The following is a 23,703-nucleotide window of genomic DNA, read 5'->3' as shown; positions in this document are numbered from 1 at the left end:
ATAAACCATGATGGAAAAGAATATCTAGAAGAAGAAAGTGTATAACTGAATCACTAGGCTGCATAACAGAGATTAACACAACACTCTAAATCAATTATATTTCAATTAAAAAAAAGAAGCCTGATCCACTGGGTGTGCTCCTTGACTTACCTCAAATTTCACCAATAATAAGTGTGCTGAGTGCAGTTTCTGAAATACTAGTAGGATATGGATGCCATCTGTAGAAAAAAAGGGACCATTCTTCCATTCTTCTCTCCTCTCTGTGCTTCCACTTCCTAGGCCAGGGCCGGGGAGAGGGCTCTGACCTTCCACTCTTGCCCCAGTTTCACCCTCCACGACTGTGGATTTGACACCCAGGCAGTAGCCATCCCTTCCTTGTGTAACTGAATTAGTTTGAAGGAAAGCTGGCAAGACTTGACCTGCTCACCCCGTTCTGTGGAATAAGGAGCATACCGGGTCTAAAGTGAAGTTTCTTCTGAAAGAAGTGGGAAAGGGGAGGCTGGGGGAGAAAGTGTCAAAGCCCCCAAAGCAGGTGCTGAGAAGAAAAGCTGAGATTTCCCCTTGGGGATTTGTCAGCAAGGCTCTGCCCTCCGCCCTCTGGGCCCACTCTGCCTTTGAGTCATGCAGAGTCATGGAGAGCAACAGGCAAGAATGCAGACACGTGTTCAGCCTCATCTTTTACAAACGGTCAGAATCCAGCCTGCCTTGTGCAGTGCACAAAAACAGGCCTAGGTTTTCTAATAGATACACAAGAAAGAGGCAGAAGAGAAGGAAAACAGAATGTGATAGAAAAGTATTTGAAAGAAAAAAAACCCCACACTTTGTAGGGGTTTCCCCTCCCCCCACTTTCTTAATGACAAGTAAGGGATATTCATGTTTAATCATGCCGTTCAAAAAGAAACATTACTGGGGCAAAATTTATATGAGGAAAATTTCCCTGCCCTGCGTTGGTTTTATTTCAGACTGCTAGTTACTTTGAGTCTGTATTTTCAGATTCTTTCTTCAAACATCTAGGCCCTTGGGCTAGTATATTAGCTCATGTTATACTGAGAATCTCATTACATCAAGTAAAAAACCCTAAGTCTGATAAAATGATTTACCCCCTCAATTTAACTTTTATTTTAGTCTCCCACCAGCTTCCCTGAAGTGGGTTTGCTGCCAAGTTATAATACTATTTTAGACTGAGTCATCCCCGCACAACTGAACAGCTTTTACTTTGCTCCTAATGTTTCCCTATCCTTGTTGTTTGAATAAAGAGATTGTGTTCTTCCATGGGTTTGCATTTGAAATGGTTACTAACGAGGGAAAAAAAATGGAGGCTTAAATCCAGGGTGTTTGGCCCCGAGGGAACACAGAGTCTCCTCCCTGAATCTTTATGGCTCCCTAAAGGCGGGTGGAGGGCTATACATTTTTAAGCTCTACTGATGCCTAGAAACCATATACATTTTTAAGCTCTACTGACGCCTAGAAACCACTGAATGCGCATGAAGGCAGTGATATATCTGAGTACACAATTCTTCATTTATTCATGGGGAGAAAGGATTTGGAGTCGCACACAGAGGGTGTGCTTAGAGGTACCTCCTGGAAAAATTAAAAATAAAAATGAAACAGTAGGTGAAGTCCTGCTCCAGGAAACTGGCATGCCATCATCAGCATTGCGGGGTTTTGAAAAATAAAAAAAGGAATCTTCTGAGGGAAATCCAGACCGTTCATTCTTTGATTGCCCAAGACTTTGCCCTGGGGCAAAAGGTAGTCCAGACTGAGACGTGTACAGTGATGATTCCTGGTGAGGAATCCGGGGTTTCCCAGGTGGCGTTAGTGATAAAGAACCTGCCAGCCAATGTGGGAGACGCAAGAAGTGCGGGTTCAGTCTCTGAGTCTGGAAGATCCCCTGGAAGAGGGCATGGCAACCCACTCCACTAATTTTCCCTGTAGAATCCCGTGGACAGAGGAACCTGGTGGGCTACAGTCCATGAGGTCGCAAAGAGTCAGACACAACTAAAGCGAACAACAACTTGATTTAGCTTCTCTGTCTCAGGGTCATTGCTTTATCCTCATCTGCTCAACTCCTATTCCTTCTCACTTCCTCCTCCCTCCCCACCCAAAACCTCAGCTTTAAAGGAACTCCTGCAATCGGCTCCAAGTAGTCTTGGTTTTGCAAGTCCCACTCTCCGTGTTCTGGCTCCTTTGGCTGTGATCTCATACACACACACCCTCCCTACACATCTAATTGATTTCTATTGCTGGCTCTGTGGATGGGAAAGCCTGAAATATTTTCAGAAATAAAGAAGCAGCATCTAAAGTTCCACCCAACAGAGAAGCCCCCACCATAAAAGGAAATTGTGGATACTGAAACATCTCTCTCATTGTTGGACGGCCCTGAGAGCTGGTTCAGTGGCAGATCTGAAGGACATACACTTAGGCGTCTTTGTCAGCAGAAGCGGCTCAGGCCCCATCTGTTGGGCTCCCGTGGCAAGCAGTAGGTAGAGCTGGAATGTGAAACAGAGCCAAGAACTCCAATCCCAACAGGCAAAGAGGTAAACAGAAGCAGGGAGGGCGGGGGCGGGAAAAGGTGAGCTGTTGGGATTAAAAACACCTCAACCCAGAGTCTCCACGGGAAGCAGAGACAGTGAAAGGGAGGCATCATTGGAAACCCAGAGTGTCAGAGTTATATTTCTGCTGAGGTTTTGAACCAGGAAAACCAGAGGCAAGAGGGGACCAGTAGGTTCCTGTGTTGGCTGAGGCCACCCTGGGAATTTCACACACAGAGAAGGGGGGCTGAAGCAAAGGTGGTCTTTCACTCAATCGTGTCTGACTCTTTGCGACCCCATGGACTGTAGCCCGCGAGGCTCCTGTGTCCATGGGATTTCCCAAGGCAAGAATAGTGGAGTGGGTTGCCACTTCCTACTCCAGGAGATATTCGTGGCCCAGGTATCAGACCCATGTCTCCTGCATTGGCCGGCAGACTCTTTACCCCTGAGCTATCAGGAAAGCCCACGAAGCTGAGTGGGGCATATTAAATGTTTGTTGATAAGAGGTGAACTTGTTTTTACTCCACTAATCCTCCAAGTAATCTTGGCTCAGAAATCTAAGATAATTAAATTGGCTAATATATGCCTTGCCTGTTACCTCCTACAGACACTCTATCTACAAACACTGACGACCTCTGTCCCACACAAGTGAGATGTAGTTGTGAACAGGCAGACCATAGTCTTCAAAGACTCCAAGGCCCAGGGGTTCAGATCCTGAGTCTTAGTGTCTGTTGGAGCACCATTTTCATAGGGCCCTATAGAAACTGGCTTTGATGAACCCACACGGCCACTTCAGCACATGCGAGTCAAACCCCAGGGCTCAGGGGTCCCCTGAAGGCTGGTAAACTTTCTCTCCCACCCTGACAAATCTGAGGCTGGGAAGCCAGGTACCCACTGGGACTCTGACACAGCATGGTAGGCAGCAAAGAGGCACAGTCTCGTCCAACTCTTGCAAGCTGATGGACTGTAGCCCACCAGGCTTCTCTGTCCATGGAATTCTCCAGGCTAGAATACTGGAGTGGGTAGCCATTCCCTTCTCCAGGATCTTCCCAACCCAGGGATCGAACCAAGGTCTCCTGCACTGCAGGCAGATTCTTTACCATCTGAGCCACCAGGGAAGCCCAAAGAGGCACTAAGTTCCTGTAAATTATACACGCTTTCTCAGCTGGAGGCAGGGTGGTGCTTTTTTGTCTCCCTCCACACCGCTGTAAGAGCGGATAATGTACTGCTGCCTGAACTCTATGTGCTTTTCATTCTTAGTCAGACTCTCACCATCCATTTAAATTTGTGCAAGTCCCTTCCCACTGGGTGGGTTCATAAAGGGGACTTGAGGAACTGTATGCTTCACCCCCAGGGGTGACAGGCCAGGGAGGACAGAGACACAGCTCAAACATTCTAACCTGCACTGCAAGAGGACCATGTTGTGACTCTGAGGATTCTGAGTCAGTTGCTTGCCCCTGGAATGCAGCGTGACCCACACAGAGTCAGCCTGTCGCACCGTGTACCTTGCCTGTGTTCGTGTTCCTCTCTGGTCTGACAACATGGTAAGTAGGAGGTGCTGGCTTCTGTGTGGAATTTAGAGACAGGTTTTGTGCTCAGCTGCTAAGCTTTCTGGGGTTCAGCCACTGGAACATATGGAGCTGAGCTCCCTCCACGTCTGCAGGGTTGGAAGGAAGATGGCGGAAAAATGGAACAGGTCTCCTAAGCGCTTTTCCCCAACAAATGGTTCCTCCAGCTTGAATGCGCTCCTCTAAGTGGACCATCACGCTGATTCGTGTGTGTGGCAAAGAGACCGAGACTTCAATATTCAGTCCATTAAGGGAATCACTACATAATGACTCTATTGAGTACTCCCTACTAAATGCAAGGGACTATGGGTAGCCATAAGAAGACATATAGAAATAAAATACGGAGCCCATTAAAATAACAAGAACAAAAGTGAAGTTATATATATATTTTCAAAGAACAAAGGAAAAGCAGTTAGTAAGTCTGTGGTTAATGAGTACATCATTCACAAATGGTATACAAATGAACTGACAGTCATGAGTTTAGGTGTCTGAATGAGAGTGGCCCAGAAGGTTAAAGTCCAACTTCTTTTCATGGGTCTAAGTGGAGACAATTTGAGATGGACAGAGTTTAGATAAGTGATGTGAGGGGAGGACAGTGCAAGGGATGAGAATGTGATGAGCAAATGTGGGGAGAAGATAAACAATAAACCCTGCAAGTGGACAAAGCATGGGTACAGGACTGGCCCTGTCCTTCCAGAGTTGATTGTTTTCAGAGAGTAACATGGCCTTGGACGCCTTGATGGGTTCAGTACCTGTCATGATGTAGAAGCATTCTAGCAAGCTCTGGGGGCAGAGAAAGAGCTCTGGAGTACTGCATCAAGAATGGATGAGGCAAATAAGCAATCTGAAACATCTAACCCATCACTGCCTAGACAACACATCATCCTCTGCTTAGACAGACTAGAAGCACATTAGCACAAAGCTGTTCTGTAGCCCGCTGAAAGCCCACCCCACTCCAAATGAGTAAATGCTTAAAATAATCATATTTAACTGACAGTGAATGAACTCATGCAACCAAGGAACAAAAGGAGGTATGATAATAAGTCTGAAAAGGACCTAAGAAATAATTTGATCCAGGGCCCTGCCTTTTAACAAGTGAATCCAAACCATCCTAGAGAAATTTCTAGTCTCTTCTTAAATCTAGACAAAGACTCCCTCACTATGGCAAGAAATCATCTTGATGGTTAAGAACATGTCCTCTATTTAATTCAACCAACATCAGTTAAACCAACAGTTGTAAGTCATTGGGGCTGTACCACAGCAGAAGCAAAACTATATTCAGATATTTCATCTTCTAGTAGAAATAGCAAGCAGGCACACAGAGAACTTGAACCCAAGGCAGTGAGCAAACTCCTTGAGGGCAAAGACTGTGTCTTTTTCATCTTTAAATCCCTGGAGCCTAGCATGACGACAAGTATACTGTAATTTCTCAATAAATGTTTGTTAAACTGAGAAAGACATGCAAAAAAGATGAAAAGAAAAAAAACATGGAAAGACGGATTCACAGTAATGCAGTTGGAGCAATCTTCTGGGTCTGATTTTACTCTTGAAGGTTGAGAAGGAGCAAAATAAGTCAAGTGATGCAAGAAAATCTGCCTTTCATGAAATGAATATTTCTGATGAGCAATCTCCTCATAATATTTCTATATCACTGAGGACAACAGAAGTTACCTTTTTGGTTTGTTTCTTCTAAGATAAACACACCCTCCTCGTTTAATTTTTGCTTTCAGCCCCTTTCCCTTCCTGTTCCACTCCGTTTCTTCTTTTCCTCTGAATCCTCCCACCATGTCTCTATATCAAAATAAATACAGAACTCCTTATTACTACTGATTATTACATTTGAAAACACTTCTGTGCCCATTACCATATTTGACTTCTACAATAACCTTCTGAGGTGGGTTGAGAAAGTAACAGTATTCTTGTTATAAAGAGCAAGACAGGCAAGTGTGGCATTGTAGTAGACAGAACAATATCTCCCCCCAACTCACACCCAAAGATGGCCTTTGAATACCTGGTACAAGGGACTTTGCAGGTGTGATTCATTAAAGATCTTGAAATGGGGAGATTAGCCTGGATTTTCCAGGTAGGCTCAATGTCATCATCACAGTCTGTATAAGTAAAGTGAGTGACAGCAGAACTGGCTAGATGTGAGGATGCCACATACTGGCTTTGGAGGTGGGAGGGAGCCATGAATCAAGACACGAAGGCAGCCTGTAAAAGCTGGAAAGACCAGGGAAGTGATTCTCTTTTAGAGCGTCTAGGAACACAGCCCTGCCAACACGTTGACTTTAGCCCAGTGAGACCCATCTTGGACTTCTGCCCTCTAGACCGGCAATGTAATAAATTCTATGTTTTCAATGTTAAGCCTCCCAGTTTGTGGTAGTTGCTTAGGGCAGCAAGAGAAACTATTACAGGCAAAAAGTTCTCACGTAGCCCAAGGCTATCAGAGCTGTCTCTAGAGCCCAGGGCAGGCTCTGTCTACCACCTGGCTCTGTCTTTCTTGGAGTTACCGTATTTACTCTAATTACTCTCCCCTGCCCCTTGTTTGTTTCCTTTAAACCACTATTATAATTTGTAATACTTTTCTATATTTAAGGAGGAGTTTGTTTATCTCTCTTCCAGAATGTAAGTTCCAGGAGAGGACCTAGGCCTTCAGTCTGCCGTCTCTCATGATTATGATGGTACTTGGGAAACACTTGGTGCTCAGTACATATGTGTGGGAAAAATCATTCCCTTAAGTTAGACAACAGGTGAACAGGGCCATAGGTGCTGAGATGGTGGCTCAATGTTTACCACAGACCTGAAGGATCAGGAGTGATCTGCTTCTTGGGAAGTAAGAGGGAAATTTTGTTGTCCCCATGGCAGAAAGCAAAGAAGAACTAAAGAGCCTCTTGATGAAAGTGAAAGAGGAGAGTGAAAAAAGCTGGCTTAAAAGTCAACATTCAGAAAACTAAGATCAGGGCATGTGGTCCCATCACTTCATGGCAAATAGATGGGGAAACAATGACAGACTTTCTTTTCTTGGGCTCCAAAATCACTGCAGATGGTGATTGCAGCCATGAAATTAAAAGACACTTGCTCCTTGGAAGAAAAGTTATGACTAACCTAGACAGCAAATTTAAAAGTGGAGACATTACTTTGCCAACCAAGATCCATCTAGTCAAAGCTATGATTTTTCCAGTAGCCATGTATGGATGTGAGAGTTGGACTACAAAGAAAGCTGAGCACCAAAGAATCGCTGCTTTTGAACTGTGGTGTTGGAGAAGACATTTGAGAGTTCCTTGGAGTGCAAGGAGATCCAACCAGTCCATCCTAAAGGAAATCAGTCCTGAATATTCATGGGAAGGACTGATGTTGAAGCTGAAACTCCCATACTTTGGCCACCTGATGCGAAGAGCAGACTCATTAGAAAAGACCCTGATGCTGGGAAAGATTAAAGGCGGGAGGAGAAGGGGACAGAGGATGAGATGGCTGGATGGTATCACCAACTCAATGGACATGCGTTTGAGCAATCTCTGGTAGTTGGTGATGGACAGGGAAGCCTGGTGTGCTGCAGTTCATGGGGTCGCAAAGAGTCGGACACAACTGAGAGACTGAACTGAACAAAGGTCCTAGCAGAGGCCCCCTCCGCATGCCCAGGTGTGGGGCCAGAAGTCCAGGTTTGAAGAGATCACTTGCTGGTGACATTTTAGCTTCCATTTCTCTCATCAATAAGTCTGTCTCCCAGTCCTCTAAGCACTTTGTTTCAACCCTACATCTAATTGCTTTTGGTTAGTTGTATCATTAACTCTTGGAAATGAATAATAAAAAATAAATCAGGTTTGTGTAGGGCTGTGGAGTGGAGGCCCAGGTGAGCCATCTGCAGCTCCTTGAGACTTCTCCTGTCTCTTCCCTTTCTTCATCCTCATCCCCTGCTCTCTTTGACCTTCTGCATTAAGAATCTCAGCCAAGCGGAGCCAAAGAATCGGGATTTTTAAAGCATCTCTGGGTGGTTATGAAGATCAGTGAGGGATAGAAACCACTGACCTGGAGGACAGGATCCTCAAAGACTTAAGGAGAAAACCGAAGAATAAAATTAAATTATGTGATTCCTATGTTTACGTTGGTTCTTTCCGCCAAGTTGCTCAAGGGATGGTGTCTTGCCTTTTGCAATCATTCCAGGACCACTACTGTGATTCTCAATTTATAAGATGGGAAAATGGGGCAAAGAGAAATCCTCCTAGGCAGGTAGCTCGATCCACCACTGATGAATATATACTCATCTGAAGAACGCCAGAGTCAGAAGAAAGTGAAGGAACACGAGGATGCTAAGCCAGGTTTCTGGCTCATTTCTGGGAGCACAGAGAGCAGTAAGGGTTCCTGAAGACATCGATGTCAAGCTGGACCCCACAGAGCCCTCGCCCCTCTACACCAGCCTGCAGACAGAACCCAAATGTCTGTCTGCTCTCACCCTGGACAGCCAGGCTGACCATGACCAGGATCATGTGAAGTCACTCAGTCGTGTCTGACTCTTTGTGACTCCATGGACTGTAACCTACCAGTAACCTGGTAGGACTGTAACCTCCTCTGACCATGGGATTTTACAGGGATTTTACAGCCGGGCTGGCCAAGAAGCTGCCAGATCATGAGAGAATCACCTCAATTGACAATGGAAGAGCCACAAGGGTCTCAGATCTTAGAAGTGAGCAGACTTGCTGGGGTATCAGAAATCCTCATCACAGTGTGTTCCCATTGATACGCAGGAGATGATTAGTACTTGTTCAAGTATGAATTGAACTTCCTGCTGTGGAGGACGAGACCGCTCACACACGGGGATGTGATTCTTTGTTACCAGGAAGGAAAGACTCAGGTTTGTCCAGTGTGTATCACTGCCTGATGGCAAAAAGCATTTCACAGACATGGACGAGGGTGCAGTGTACATAAACCCTCAAGAAACATGTTCCAAAGAAGCATCACTTTTTTTTTCATTCCTTCAAATCTAAATTTCAGCTTCTCAATTGGTTCCTTGTTAATTATAATGAACTCATCTAGGATTAACTTCTAATTGCTGTGATTAATGGGTGAGTGTCCTGGCAGCCTTCATATCACCACAGCAAGGCATTCTTTCTGGCAACGTGTAAAGAAGAGGGGAAATCAAATTGAAAAGGAAGAGCTGGGAAATCAAGGCACTCTTGTGCCCATTCTGTAATCTTGTGCCCATTCCATAGTGCTGTCTGCAGGGATTTTAATTGCCCTCATAACTGGTCTGGCAGTGTTGCCCTGGGGCAATAGCACAGATCCACTAGACATTTCTCTAGACATGTAGACCCAGGCTTGGCCTCCTGACTTGCAGATAATCTCTTTGAGTTTCTAAGGCACGGTTCCCTACTAATGGGCCAGCAAACCTTCCCCCTTCCCATGGGTGCCATTCAAATCACTTCTGCCTTCTCCCCAGTTGCAGAAAATTCTCCTGTCTGCTTAAGTGCCCTATTGTAAAATGGGTTTGTGGGAGCAGCCACGAAGGGAGGGAAAGCAAACCAGATGAAGGAGACAATTACATAAGAAACGAGGTCGGAGGAAGGTAGATCTTTTAGGTTGGTGTGTGTGTGTTTTTCTGAGAAACCATAAGCCATTTAGTCATAAGAAATTCTATCTCCACCTCTGCAGTAAAGCATCACACCTGTGGGCTTTTATTTCCAACAGAGGACCCTGTAAAATCCAAGGCAGCAAATCAGAATGCTGTGTGGTTTAGAGGGAATGCAACCACAGATTCCAGCCAGGAGGGAAAAGATCAATTATCCCATTCTTTACATGCCCAGTCTCGCACTCAGAAAGCCCCATGTAAGTGAAATGTGAGCCACAGTCCTGGCCAGGGCAGAGGAAATGTAAGCTGCAAACCTGGGTTATGCCTAGTGAATGCCCTTTATGGCGTTGGTGCTGAAATGACAGGTCTAATAGCCACTTGCCTGACGGGCTTGATGCACAAGTGAATGATGTCATGGACCATTTCAGGGACCCGAGCTGGGCCATGGGCTGGCTGAATCCATCAGCTGGAAACCCTTTCGTGCTGGAGGCTTCTCCTCCTGGAGATGTTCGTGCACAGGACCATCAGGGAGGAGTTGAGGTCCAAGGTGGTGAGATACTCTCTCTGTCTCGCTCATGATCAGCTACTGCCCCTACTGTTCTAAGCATTCCCTGCTTTGCTTCCCACCCGCTTTGTGCCCGTGACAGCCTTGCAGCTGGCTTCCAGGCAGCCTCTTGAAGTAGGAGCCAGGTCTCCAAAAGATGTCACTAGAATTTACCTGGGCAAGGTGTACCTGAGAGACATTCAAAGTCTTTTTTTCTGGTAATCCCACAATGGCCCATCTCTACACCTGGCTGAGTCCTCCAGGTCAGGAAGCTTGTCTGGTTGTTCGCTGCATCCCCGGCACTGCACTCACTGTCTGGCACCCTAACAAGAGCTCAATAATGCTTGTTGAATACAGAGACTGGCAATTTATCATTTGCCCTGGACATGTTTAACGATCCACATGCATTGGGCTTTGTGGTTGCATGCAGTGTCCCTATCCTTTCTAAGGGACTCTGGTTCTGTCTAGGAAAGACCAAATTCAGATATGCAACATTTTTAGAGCCAGTTCTAAGAGCTTGTCACAGTTACCCAGCGTTTTCTCTTGAGTCACCAAGAGCTGGGCTAGCAAATAAGGGAAGGAGAAGCCACTCCAGCCTTTATGAACCAGAGGACCATGTGAGCTGAGGAACAGCATCCAAAGATGGGGAAGAAGGGAGAGTGACAAAACCTTCATGGGTAGGGATGACTTAGAAATGCCCCCATCCTGCCCACCATGGACCCCCTTCCTATCCTCTCACGGGGCTGCTTCTGCAAGTGTTCCCAAGGACATTCATCCTCTCCCTCCCCTCCACTCACAGTAGTCCTCCGTGTCAGGCACTGAGCTATAAACTGGCCTGAATAAGGCCTACTCCTGCCCGAGTGCTCCAGCTGACAGGAGAGGTAAGATGATCACTAACTACAATGCTGTGTGTTCTATGGTTTGACACCAGTGGGGTAGGCAGAAGCACCTGGGTTAGAGTCTAGAAAGAAAGCCTTAACTCTGGCTCTCTTATGATCTTTTATCAGATCAGTTCCAGGTTCCTCATCAGTAAGATGTTCATCATAATACCTGCCTTACCTAACTCAAATGGTCATTTTAAATATTTACTGAGATAATCCCTGGGAAAGCATATTTAAAGGGATAAAACCCTATAGATACATCTTCTTAACATTACCATGCTTTTATTTCAAGTCAAAAGTGTGTGTGTGTGTATGTGTGTGTGCATGTGTGTTTGTGAGTGTATGGGGGGGCACACATATATGTATATACCCAGTAAAAGAGCATGAGATGGAGAGAAGAGTCACATATCACAGAAATTCTTAAAAGAGTAAATGTGGATCCAGAAGTCAAATGCTAAACCTTCTATGGTTTGCTAAAAGAAGCTGGTTATGTATTAAGCTCAAATGTAGCTTTTTCTCAACATAATTCCCAACCCAGGGTCTCTTGCTTCTTTCTTTCCCCCTAGATTATCCACTAGTGAGAATAGGTGATGGCCACATTAATTGGCACTTATCCCCTAATTTGGATCATTTATTACCTATCTCATGAGCCACCTTTTATTATTTTATTATTGCCTCTTGATAAGGCATTATCTGCTTGTGGCCATTAAGCTACCACTTAGGAAGAGATGACATTGCTGGCTTTTCCTAAGGGGAGGGTTAATTAGTTGCCCTTGAATGACCTGAAAAGTTCATGATTTATGCAGATTCCTGGCCATGGAGGGCGGGGAGCAAAGGAGCAGAGAGAAGAGACAGAGTGAATAGAGACAAGTGCTTGAAGCAGAAGCACTTTGCCTTGGACAGGCTGAATTGTGAGGTTCCTGAGCCACGCTGCACAGGGAGGTCATGGAAACACCTCCCATTGCCCAGTCTCAGCCCCCAGGATCTGTCAGCAGAAGGGGCAGGAGAACTCTGGGGAGACACCTGGGACATGCCAGGAGGCTGCTGGTGAGGGCAGGCACTAACTCCAACTGGAACAATGCCCACGTCACACAGGTGCGCACACACACCCGTCTCTCCGGGTCTGCGCAGGTTCCACAGTGTGTGTGGCATGTTGGCACACACATTGCTATCATTGTGCTCAGTCGTGTCTGACTCCTTGAGACCCCGTGGACTGCAGCCCACCAGGCTCCTCTGTCCACAGAATACTGAAGTGGATTGCCATTTCCTCCTCCAGGGGTTCTTCCTAACCCAGGGATTGAACTCGCGTCTCCTACATTGCAGGTGGATTCTTTACCATTGGGGAAGCCCCTGGCACACACATTATGAAATCCTAAATGAATCAGGATTCTCTGCCTGTTCTCTGGGTCACGAATGGTTTGGGTTATTTACGACCCCTGGCAGCCCTTGACATTACTAGTGGTGAAGTGAAAGGCACGGAGTAAAGGTTCTTCAGTGAGACCAACATTCAGCAAAGCCCTTCATCATCTCCTCTTCCCTTCCCTTGTCATTCTCCAGAATGGCTTTTCTGGTGTTATGTTAGGCCAGGCAGTCATGTGAGTCAGGCTGGGAGGATTAAGGAGAAAATAGGGGATCAAAGCCTTCTTTAGAGGATGCTTACTCGCTGGGAAGCAAAGGGTTCCAGTTGTGACTGCAAGGTTAGAATGGGAAAGAGGCCCACAGTGGTCTCCAGCCTAGGTGCCTGCTAATTCACATGCAGAGTAGGAACCCAGACTTCAGGGACTCCTGGGAAAGCCTTCCTTCTGATAGTAGTACTTTTGCTGGTATCTTAACTCATGAGTGGTTAACTACAGAGTAAGCATTCATGATGTGCAAGGTGTTATGCCAGGAGGTCTGGAGGATATGGGACATCATCTCTAGTTACCAGACACTTAGAGTCTAGTGAAAAGACATGCTGTATGGAAACTGAAAGGTAAAAATTTATGAGAGAAAATGACAGCACCCAAAGGAGTAATAGAGAAAGCAAGTAATGGGCCAGGGTTCAGGCAGAGATGTTATCTGAGATGTTGAAAATGAAAGAAACTGTCCAAAAGTATACTGTACTTGAGTTGGACCTTCGAGATGGGGATGGCCTTGGAAAGTGGAGAGAAAGACAATCATGTCAGATTGGCTGAGACACAACAGAAATCTAATTTACACATTCAGTCATTCCACAGATACTGAAGGAGCACTTCTCCTGTGTAGGGCACTGTGTTAGGCCCTGAGGATGTAAGCCCGACACAGAGGTGGTCCCTACCTTCACGGGGTGTTCCGTCTCACTGTAACAGGAGTCAGTTCAGAGTCCGTGTAACAACAGAGGCATAAGCCAAGCGTTCCTGGAGCACAGGGGAGGCAGGTGATTCTGACTAGGGTGATTAGGAAGAACATGCCAGGAGAGAGATTATTTGAGTTGAGCTTGAAGGATTCTGAGATGGAAGACCAAGAGGCAAAAAACAGCAAGGGGGTCAAGGATGGGCACAGGCAAAGTTATAAAGGGCTGAAAGTGTGGGTCATACTCAAGGATCAGTGCCGCTGGATACTGTGGTGTGTGGTCCAGGTACCTCAGGATGAGGCAGGCAGGGGCCAGACCATGCCATGAATGCCATGCGAATGTCAGACTGTAGATAACAAGGAGCCACTGAGCGTCTCTGAGCAGACAACTAAGCTTGATGACAGTGCATGGAGGGGCAGGTGTGGGGAAGCAAATGGAGTTTAAAAAGGCTAGAGCAGCAAGGTCAGGGCAGTAATTTCAGGCATGGCTCCTGCAGGATGCCATAAAACACATGGTTCCCCGATCTCTTGCTGACTCAGTGTTTCCACCTTCAAATTAGGGAAACCACAGCCACTGTTTCTTGAAACCTTTTGTAAAGCTCACTCTGAAAGGAACGGAATACAGGTGGGAAAAACTACCTGAGCAGTTATATGGGTTTCTCTTCACCTGTTCAAAGCGGATGGGTGACCTGTTGAACAGTACACAGGGAATCATGCTAAGAGGTTGGCCAGCGTGTTAAGACTATAGCTCTCCCTGCTTGGTGCCATTTCAATTACTGCTCAGTTAAGAGAAAGCCTTTTCTCTGGATTGAATGGTCCACTATTATTGGATTACTTATTAAAGAGGACTGGTAGGTTGAAGCTGTTTTCACTTAGGGTTTGTATGACATGTTCATAACTGAAATGGAGAGTTGCCATAGTTACCTGTGTGAGCTGTTAAACAGAGCACAATCTCCACTAGAAATCTCTCCATCAAGGTCAACTAGACATTTTCAATCAGCACCAAATCATTTGCTGCTTAATGGAAGTTAATGAAATTATTAAAAGAGCAGAAGAACTTGAAAATAAAGTTAACATGGATCTACTTTATATGTAAGTATATTTTAGTGACCAGCCATTTCTATGGGGTTCTTACCAGCTGGAAATTCTACAATATAACTGGACATCTGGAGGGAAGTTTAGAGTGAAAACACATTTGAGTTTTGGCACAGATTACTGCCTTCCAATGCAGTCCATCATTAACAGCTTCTGTACAGTATTGTTCTTCCTCCAGGGGCTATAAAAATGAACCAAACCTTTGTTCAATCTAAACTTCCTTTCTTGGTCAGCTATTCCTGCTGATTTCCCATCCTAGTGAGCTTATTGTTTCCATTGGAAATGTCAGAATGGAGAAAAATATAGGCTGCTTGTTTTATAAGTAGCACGTTCCACTCCAGTAGACCAAGGAGAAGAAAACAGACATGTGAAGTGAAGTGAAGTGAATCTTTAGCTCAGTACTTCTCAAACTTTAACGTGCATACGAGTCACCTGGAGAGCTTGTGTACCTATGGATTCTGAGTCAGCAGGCATGGAGTGGGGCAAGAGAGTTTGTGCTTCTAAAGATCTTCCAGGTGACACCAGCGATGCTGTGTGAGTGGCATAGTCCTGGTCTGCTTCATCATTTGCTGACTAGAATCATCACAAACATTACCTCTAAAATGCTGCCACACCACCTTCACACACGACACACCAATGATCTGTCCTACTGACATAGGTGTTAACTGACATGGAGGTATCACCCAGTTTCCCATTTCATTAAGCCCCGAGGACATGGGGCTCCCAGGACTCTCAGATACCTCCTGTTGGATTGTGATTTCTATTTACGTTACCATACAGCATCTAACCAGAAGACAAGTAAGTAACTCGGATGTGGAGTTAATGAAATGTCTTCATCCCAGGCAGAATAGCATTGAACTGATCTTAACTCTTTAACAATGAAAGAAGCACAAATCAAAAATTAATCATTCAGCTCAAAGCAAATCAGAATTCCACTGATGTCACACTGACAAAATATACATAAAGTAAGTGTGATATCTAAAACTGTGATTTATTTAAAACGTCGAGATTTCTAGTATGGCACAGGCTGACATTTTAACATTTTAGTCTATTTTAGGACAATCCATTGTTGGGCTTCCTTTTTTTTTTTTTTTTTTGGTGGAGTAATGTGTTATGTATGGATGTGAGAGTTGGACTATGAAGAAAGCTGAGCACCAAAGAACTGATGCTTTTGAACTGTGGCGTAGGAGAAGACTCTTGAGAGTCCCTTGGACTGCAAGGAGGTCCAACCAGTCCATCGTAAAGGAGACCAGTCCTGGGTGTTCGTTGGAAGGACTGATGCTGAAGCTGAAACTCCAATACTCTGGCCACCTCATACGAAGAGTTGACTCCTTAGAAAAGACCCTGATGCTGGGAGGGATTGGGGGCAGGAGGAGAAGGGGACGACAGAGGATGAGATGGCTGGATGGGATCACTGACTCGATGCACATGAGTTTGGGTGAACTCCGGGAGTTGGTGATGGACAGGGAGGCCTGGCATGCTGCAATTCATGGGGTTGCAAAGAGTTGGACACGACTGAGCGACTGAACTGAACTGAATGTGCTATGTGGGCTTCCCAGGTGGCATAGCTACAGAGAATCTGCCTGCCAATGGGTTCAACCCCTGGATCCCTGGGTCAGGAAAGTCCTCTGGAGTAGGAAATGACAACCCACTCCAGTATTCTTGCCTGGGTAATCCCATGGATAGAAGAGTCTGGCAGGCTACAGTCCACAGGGTGGCAAAGAGTTGGACATGACTGAGCACCCACATGTGCCTGATGTGCTATATATCAGCAGTCCTTACATTTTGGGGGCTTCCCTTGTGGCTGAGATGGTAAAGAATCCACCTGTAATGGGGGACACCTGGGTTTCATCCCTGGGTTGGGAAGATCCCCTGGAGAAGGGAACGGTTACCCACTCCTAGTATTCTGGCCTGGAGAACTCCATGGACTATGTCACAAAGAGTTGGACACAACTGAGAGACTTTCGCTTCACTACACTTTTTTGGCACCAGGTACCAGTGTCGTGGAAGGCAATTTTTCCACAGGTAGAGTGTGGTGGGGTAGAGGAGTAGGGGGAGGTTCCGGAAGTAATGTGAGTGACAGGAAACAATGGGGAGCAGCAGATGAAATTTCACCGTCTAGCCCGCCACTCACCTCCTGCTGTGTGGCCTGGTTGCTAACAGGCCCAAGACCATTTCTGGTCCATGGCCTGGTGGGTTGAGGACCTTGCTATACATTATCCAGAGGAACCATCTACATGGTACAAGTACACCAGTCAGTGTTTCATTCAAGATTTAACAAGCATCCCACTTGGGGAAAAGGTATATGGGGCAACCACTAAATTAAAATGATAGATTTATATAACTCTGTACCAGCCTGTAACATGGACAATCTTCCCCCACCGCCCCCAGGCCCCTGAACTGATTGAATCTTACTAACCATCTTTTTTTCTTTTTTAAATTTATTTTTTGTTGAAGGATATTTGCTTTACAGAATTTTGCTGTTTTCTGTCAAACCTCAACATGAATCAGCCATAGGTAAACATATATTCCCTTCCTTTTGAAACTCACTCCCATTTCCTGCCCCATCCCACCCCTCTAGGTATACAGAGCCCCTGTGTCAGTTTCCTGAGCCATACAGCAAATTCCCGTTGGCTATCTATTTTACATATGATAATGTAAGTGTCCATGTTACTTTTTCCATACATCTCATCCTCTCCTCCCCTCTCCCCATGTCCATAAGTCTATTCTCTACGTCTGTTTCTCCATTGTTCCTCTGTGAATAAATTCTTCAGTACTGTTTTTCCAGATTCCATATATACGTGTTACAATACGGTATTTATCTTTCTCTTTCTGACACACGTCACTCTGTATAATAGGTTCCAGGTTCATCCATCTCATTAGAACTGACTCAAATGTGTTCCTTTTTGTGGTTGAGTAATACTCCATTATGTATATGTACCACAACTTTTTTATCCATTCATCTCTCAATGGATATCTAAGTTGCTTTCATGTTCTAGCTATTGTAAATAGTGCTGCAATGAACAATGGGATACATGTGTCTTTTTCAATTTTGGTTTCCTCGGGGTACATGCCTATGAGTGGGATTGCTGGGTCATATGGTGGTTTTATTCCTAGTTTTTTAAGGAATCTCCATAGCATCTTCCATAGTGGCTGTATCAATTTACATTCCCACCAACAGTGAAAGAGTATTCCCTTTTCTCCACAACCTCTCCAGCATTTATTGTTTGTAGACTTTTTGATGAGGGACATTCTGACTGGTGTGAGGTGATATCTCATTGCAGTTTTGATTTGCATTTCTCTAATAATGAGTGATGTTGAGGCTTTTTTCATGTATTTGTTGGCCATCTGTATGTCTTCTTTGGAGGAATGTCTGTTTAGGTCTTTTCTCCACTTTTTGATAGGGTTGTTTGCTTTTCTGGCATTGAGTTATATGAGCTGCTTGGATATTTTGGAAATCAATCCTTTGTCAGTTGTTTCATTTGCTATTATTTTCTGCCATTCTGAGGATTGTCTTTTCACCTTGCTTATAGTTTCCTTTGCTGTGCAAAAGCTTTTAAGCTTAATCAGGTCCCACTTGTTTACTTCTGTTTTTATTTCCACTACTCTAGGAGGTGGGTCACAGAGAATCTTGCTTTGATTTATATCATCGAGTCTTCTGCTTATGTTTTCTTCTACGAGTTTTATAGTTTCTGGTCTTACATTTAGGTCTTTAATCCATTTTGAATTTATCTTTGTGGATGGTGTTAGGAGGTGTTCTAATTACATTGTTTAATGTGTAGCTGTCCAGTTTTTCCAGAACCATTTATTGAAGAGGCTGTCTTTGCCTCATTGTATATTCTTGCCTCCTTTGTGAAAAACAAGATACCCATAGGTACATGGGCTTATTTCTGGGCTATCTTGTTCCATTGGTCTATATTTCTCATTTGGGGCCAGTACTATACTCTCTTGATGGCTGTAGCTTTGTAGTATAGTCTGAAGTCAGGAAGGTGATTCCTCCAGCTCCTTTTTTCTTTCTCAGGACTGCTTTGGCTATTCGGGGTCTTTTGTGTTTCCATATGGATTCTGAAATTTTTTTGTTCTAGTTGTGTGAAAAATGCCATTGTTTATTTGATAGGGATCGTATTGAATCTGTAGGTTGTATTTAGTAGTATAGTCATTTTCACAATATTGATTCTTCCTACCCAGGAGCATAGAATATCTCTCCGTTTATGTCATCTTTAATTTCTTTCATTCAGTTCCGTTCAGTCACTCAGTTGTGTCTGACTCTTTGTGACCCCATGAATCGCAGCACGCCAGGCCTCCCTGTCCATCACCAACTCCTGGAGTTCAAACTCAAGTTCATCAAGTCTGTGATGCCATCCAGCCATCTCATCCTCTGTCGTCCCCTTCTCCTCCTGCCCCCAATCCCTCCCAGCATCAGAGTCTTTTCCAATGAGTCAACTCTTCGCTTGAGGTGGCCAAAGTACTGGAGTTTCAGCTTTAGCATCATTCCTTCCAAAGAACACCCAGGGCTGATCTCCTTTAGAATGGACTGGTTGGATCTCCTTGCAGTCCAAGGGACTCTCAAGAGTCTTCTCCAACACCACAGTTCAAAAGCATCAATTCTTCGGTGCTCAGCTTTCTTCACAGTCCAACTCTCACATCCATACATGACCACTGGAAAAACTATAGCCTTGACTAGATGGACCTTTGTTGGCAGAGTAATGTCTCTGCTTTTGAATAGGATATCTAGGTTGGTCATAACTTTCCTTCCAAGGAGTAAACGTCTTTTAATTTCATGGCTGCAATCACCATCTTCAGTGATTTTGGATCCCAGAAAAATAAAGTCTGTCACTGTTTCCACATCTATTTGCCATGAAGTGATGGGACCAGATGCCATGATCTTCGTTTTCTGAATGTTGAGCTTTAAGCCAACTTTTTCACTCTCCTTTCACTTTCATCAAGAGGCTTTTTATTTCCTCTTCACTTTCTGTCATATGGGTGGTATCATCTGCATATCTGAGGTTATTGATATTTCTCCCGGCAATCTTGATTCCAACTTGTGCTTCTTCAAGCCCAGAGTTTCTCATGATGTACTCTGCATGTGGGTTAAATAAGCAGGGTGACAATATACAGCCTTGACGTACTCCTTTTCCTATTTGGAACCACTGTTGTTCCATGTCCAGTTCTAACTGTTGCTTCCTGACCTGTATATAGGTTTCTCAAGAGGCAGGTCAGTTGGTCTGGTATTCCTATCTCTTTCAGAATTTTCCACAGTTTATTGTGATCCATGAATAGATATTTACAATTATTATGTCTTCCTTTTGGATTGATCCCTTGATAATCATATACTGTCCTTCCTTATCTCTTGTAATCTTTTTTAAGGCCTGTTTTGTCTGATATGAAGACTGCTACTCCATCTTTCCTTTGCTTCCCATTTGCATGGAATATATTTTTCCATCCTCTCACTTTCAGTCTATATGTGTCTTGAGGTCTGAAGTGGGTTTCTTGTAGAAAGCATATATATGGGTCTTGTTTTTGTATCCATTCAGCCAGTCTCTGTCTTTTTGTTGGAGCATTCAGCCCATTTACATTTAAGGTAGTTATTGATAAGTATGATCCTGTTGGCATTTTTGTAATTGGTTTGAGTTGATTTTGTAATCTTTTTTCTTCTGTTGTATTTCTTGACTATATAAGTTCCTCTAACATTTGTTGTAAAGCTGGTTTGGTGGTACTGTATTCTCTTAACTTGTGCTTGTCTGAAATGATTTTTATTTCTCCATCAGTTTTGAATGAGACCCTTGCCAGGTACAGTAATCTTGGTTGTAGATTTTTCCCTTTCAGTACTTTAAATATATCCTGCCATTCCCTTCTGAACTGCAGAGTTTCTACTGAAAGATGAGCTGTTAAGCATATGGGGTTTCCCTTGTATGTTACTTGTTGCTTCTACCTTGCTGCTTTTAATATTCTTTGTGTTTAGTCTTAGTCATTTTGATTAGTATGTGTCTTGGCGTGTTTCTTCTTGGGTTTATGCTGTATGGGACTATTTCCTTTTCCATGTTGGGGAAATTTTCAACTATAATCTCTTCAAAAATTTTCTCATGCCCTTTGTTTTTCTCTTCTTCTTCTGGCACCCCTATAATTTGAAAGTTGGTGCATCTGATGTGGTCCCAGAAGTCTCTGAGACTGTCCTCAGCTCTTTTCATCCTTTTTACTTTTCTCTGCTTTTCAGAAGTTATTTCCACCATTTTACCTTCCAGGTCACTGATCTGTTCTTCTGCTTCAGATATTCTGCTATTGATTCCTTCTAGAGTATTTTTCATTTCAGTAATTGTGTTTTTTGTATATTTATTCTTTAATTCTTCTAGGTCTTTGTTAATTGATTCTTGCATTTTCTTCATTTTGTTTTCAAGGTTTGGGATCATTTTTATCATTATTCTGAATTTTTTTTCAGGTAGTTTGCCTATTTCCTCTTTATTTAGTTGGACTTCTGTGTTTTTAGTTTGTTCCTTCATTTGTGCAGTATTTCTCTACCTTTTCATTATTTTTTTAAAGTTATTGTGTTTGAGGTCTACTTTTCCCAGTCTTCAAGGAAAGCTGAATTTTTTCTTTGAATAAGGTTGAATTCTTTCTTCCTTTTGGTTTCTGCCCTCCTAAGGTTGGTCCAGTGGTTTATGTGAGCTTCCTATAGGGTGAGAATTGTGCTGAGTGTTTGTTTTTCCTCTGATGGGCAAGGCTGAGTGAGGTGGTAATCCTGCCTGCTGATGATTGGTTTTGTATTTTTGTTTTGTTTGTTGTTTAGATGAGGCATCCTGCACAGGGTGATACTGGTGGTTGGGTGATGCAGGTCTCGTATTCAAGTGGTTTACTTTGTGAGTTCTATTTGATATTCCCTTGGGTTAGTTCTCTGGTAGTCTGGGGTCTTGGAGTCAGTGCTCCCACTCCAGAGGCTCAGAGCTTTTTCTCTCCTGTTGCTAGAGGCTCCGCATTTCATGTGGAAAGGACATAAATCTGGTGATCTCACTTCAGGCCTAACCCATCCACCTCAGGAGACGATGACAAGGCCAGGCAGGAAGATGCCACACTTTCTTCTCAGCTTTATCCAAATGGCTCCACACTTATCAGTTACATATAGGAATCCAGTGTCCAACATTCTAATGTGCTTCTCTGTAGAAGCGGTGGAATCATCTTCTCCTGGGGTCCCTTTGAAGAGCCATGGTTCAGGCCAAGATTAAGGCCATAATCCCAGAAGGCCTTCCCAGTGCTGGAATAGGGAACCCATGGGCGTGGGGCTTGTGAACAGCTAGCTAGAGCCAAGAGGTGGTCACAGGGTGAGGATGGAGAGCCAGCAGGTGGAGTTGGGCCATGCAACTGTAGTTTTATCCCTGGTGTCAGATGTGTCCTAAACTCTACTAACCTTTTTTAAAAGAACACTTAGTAATTAGTAAAAAGAGATCTTCATTTTAGACCAATGGTTCTCAAACTTTAGAGCACATCAACATTGTCTGCAGGTTTTTTTAAAACACATTGTGCTTGCCCGTGGTGGATTCATGTCAATGTATGACAAAACCAATACAGAATTGTAAAGTAAAATAAAAAATAAATTTAAATAAATAAATAAGTAAAATAAAAATTAAAAAAATAATAATAAAATAAAACACATTGTGCTGCTAAGCCCCAGCCCCAGAATTTATGATTTAGTGTGTCTAAGCCGGTGTCTCAGACATTGCTTTTCCACATGAGCCGATGCTTCTGGTACACACTTTGAGAGCCACTGTTCTAGACAACAAGTTTGTGTCCTTAGTTACATATTAGAATCATCAAGGGCAAGTTTTGAAAATCCTAACACTTGTGTTGACATCCAGACAAATGAAATCAAGGTCTCTGGGGTGTGGGATCCAGCTACAAGCAATTGTTAAAGCTTGCCAGATGGCCCCACTGCTTAGCCAAGGCTAAGAACTACTAGGTGTAATGGAAAAGTTTTTTTGCAGCTGAGATATACCAAATGATTATCTCAAGCTCATTGTCCCACTTTATGATGACTCCAAGAGCATAACTGAGCAAAATGATGAGCAGATAAAATGTCCAATGACTATAGGAATAATAAGCCCGTGGAAAGTTGCAGTTTTATCACCTGATTTGAAGATTATTTTCCCAGCATTTACTCTCTGTGTGTATGTCCATGAACACACACACATGTCTGTGTGTTTGGTACTTGGACTCCATGCAGGAAGTTGGCTGCCAATCCTCCCATGCAGGGCTTCTTGTGCAGAAGGCTAAACCAGAGGAGCCACCTACAACACTGAGCCACAGAACCTTCTTCAAGACGACTTCCAAAAGAATGTCATTTTTCTAGTGAAATCATAACATGGTTCAGAAACCCAAAGGGGATATGTGACAATTTTTCCCCCTTCCTCACTCAACAGCTTTCCCTACCTCATGGCTCATCACAATCTTCCAGTTGGCAAGAAGTTAGAGAGGGAAAAGAGAGAAGATTCCAAAATGCTCTAAGTTTGCCAAGCCATGATATGTACCATGGCTCGCTGTTTTAATCTTGAAGAAAGGATCCAATCCAGGGACATGAAAGATGAAGTAAGATCTATAACTTGGATTTTAGTTGCAAGAATAATTTGCTATAGTTAGATCATCTGCCATTCCTACAATCAAGGCTTAAGATTTCTTTATAAGGGAGAAAATCTTAAGTTTCTTTAAGTCTAAATTACACTTCTCTGTAACTTGTACCCGTTGTCTTATACCAATCATCCAGGATCACTCAAAATAGAGCTGATTCTTTTTGAAGTTAGAAATACTTACTGAATACCTACCATGCTAGGTATGGAATGGCTACAAAGATGAAACAGACTACTTAATTAGGAGTTGAAAGACAAAAACACAAATTATATAGCAGAGATATGGTTATACAAAAGTAGGAGTGAGCAGGACTAGCAGAAAGATTGAAAACTACTTCAGAATAGACAGCATTAAAGACGTGTCTTGAATGTACAAAAATTTTAGCAGGGTAGGCATGAAAAGATAGCCTTGAGGAAAGGGAGCAGCAAATAAAGGCAAAGAGTGATGAAAAGCTTAATCTCTCTAAGAGACAAAACAATTATAAACTATGTGCACCTGAAAGCAGCTTCTAAATACACAAAGAAAAAAACTGTCAGAAGGGATAAAAAACAATAATAGTTTCTGACTTCCAACTATTATTAGTAGGGTATTGTACATG

At 43.8% G+C, this 23,703-nt stretch overlaps 1 protein-coding gene across 1 annotated transcript in view; it reads right to left on the bottom strand.

Moving 5' to 3' along the window:
- MAML2 (mastermind like transcriptional coactivator 2) overlaps positions 1-23,703 on the bottom strand; it is a 409,143-nt gene that overhangs the window by 158,048 nt on the left and 227,392 nt on the right. The gene's annotated exons all lie outside the window — the stretch shown is intronic.

This window comes from Oryx dammah, unplaced genomic scaffold (assembly GCF_014754425.2).
Source record: "Oryx dammah isolate SB20612 unplaced genomic scaffold, SCBI_Odam_1.1 HiC_scaffold_17, whole genome shotgun sequence".
Lineage (NCBI taxonomy): Eukaryota > Metazoa > Chordata > Mammalia > Artiodactyla > Bovidae > Oryx > Oryx dammah.
The sequence above is the reverse complement of the archived record's forward strand: the minus strand, read 5'-3'. Positions and strand labels throughout refer to the sequence as shown.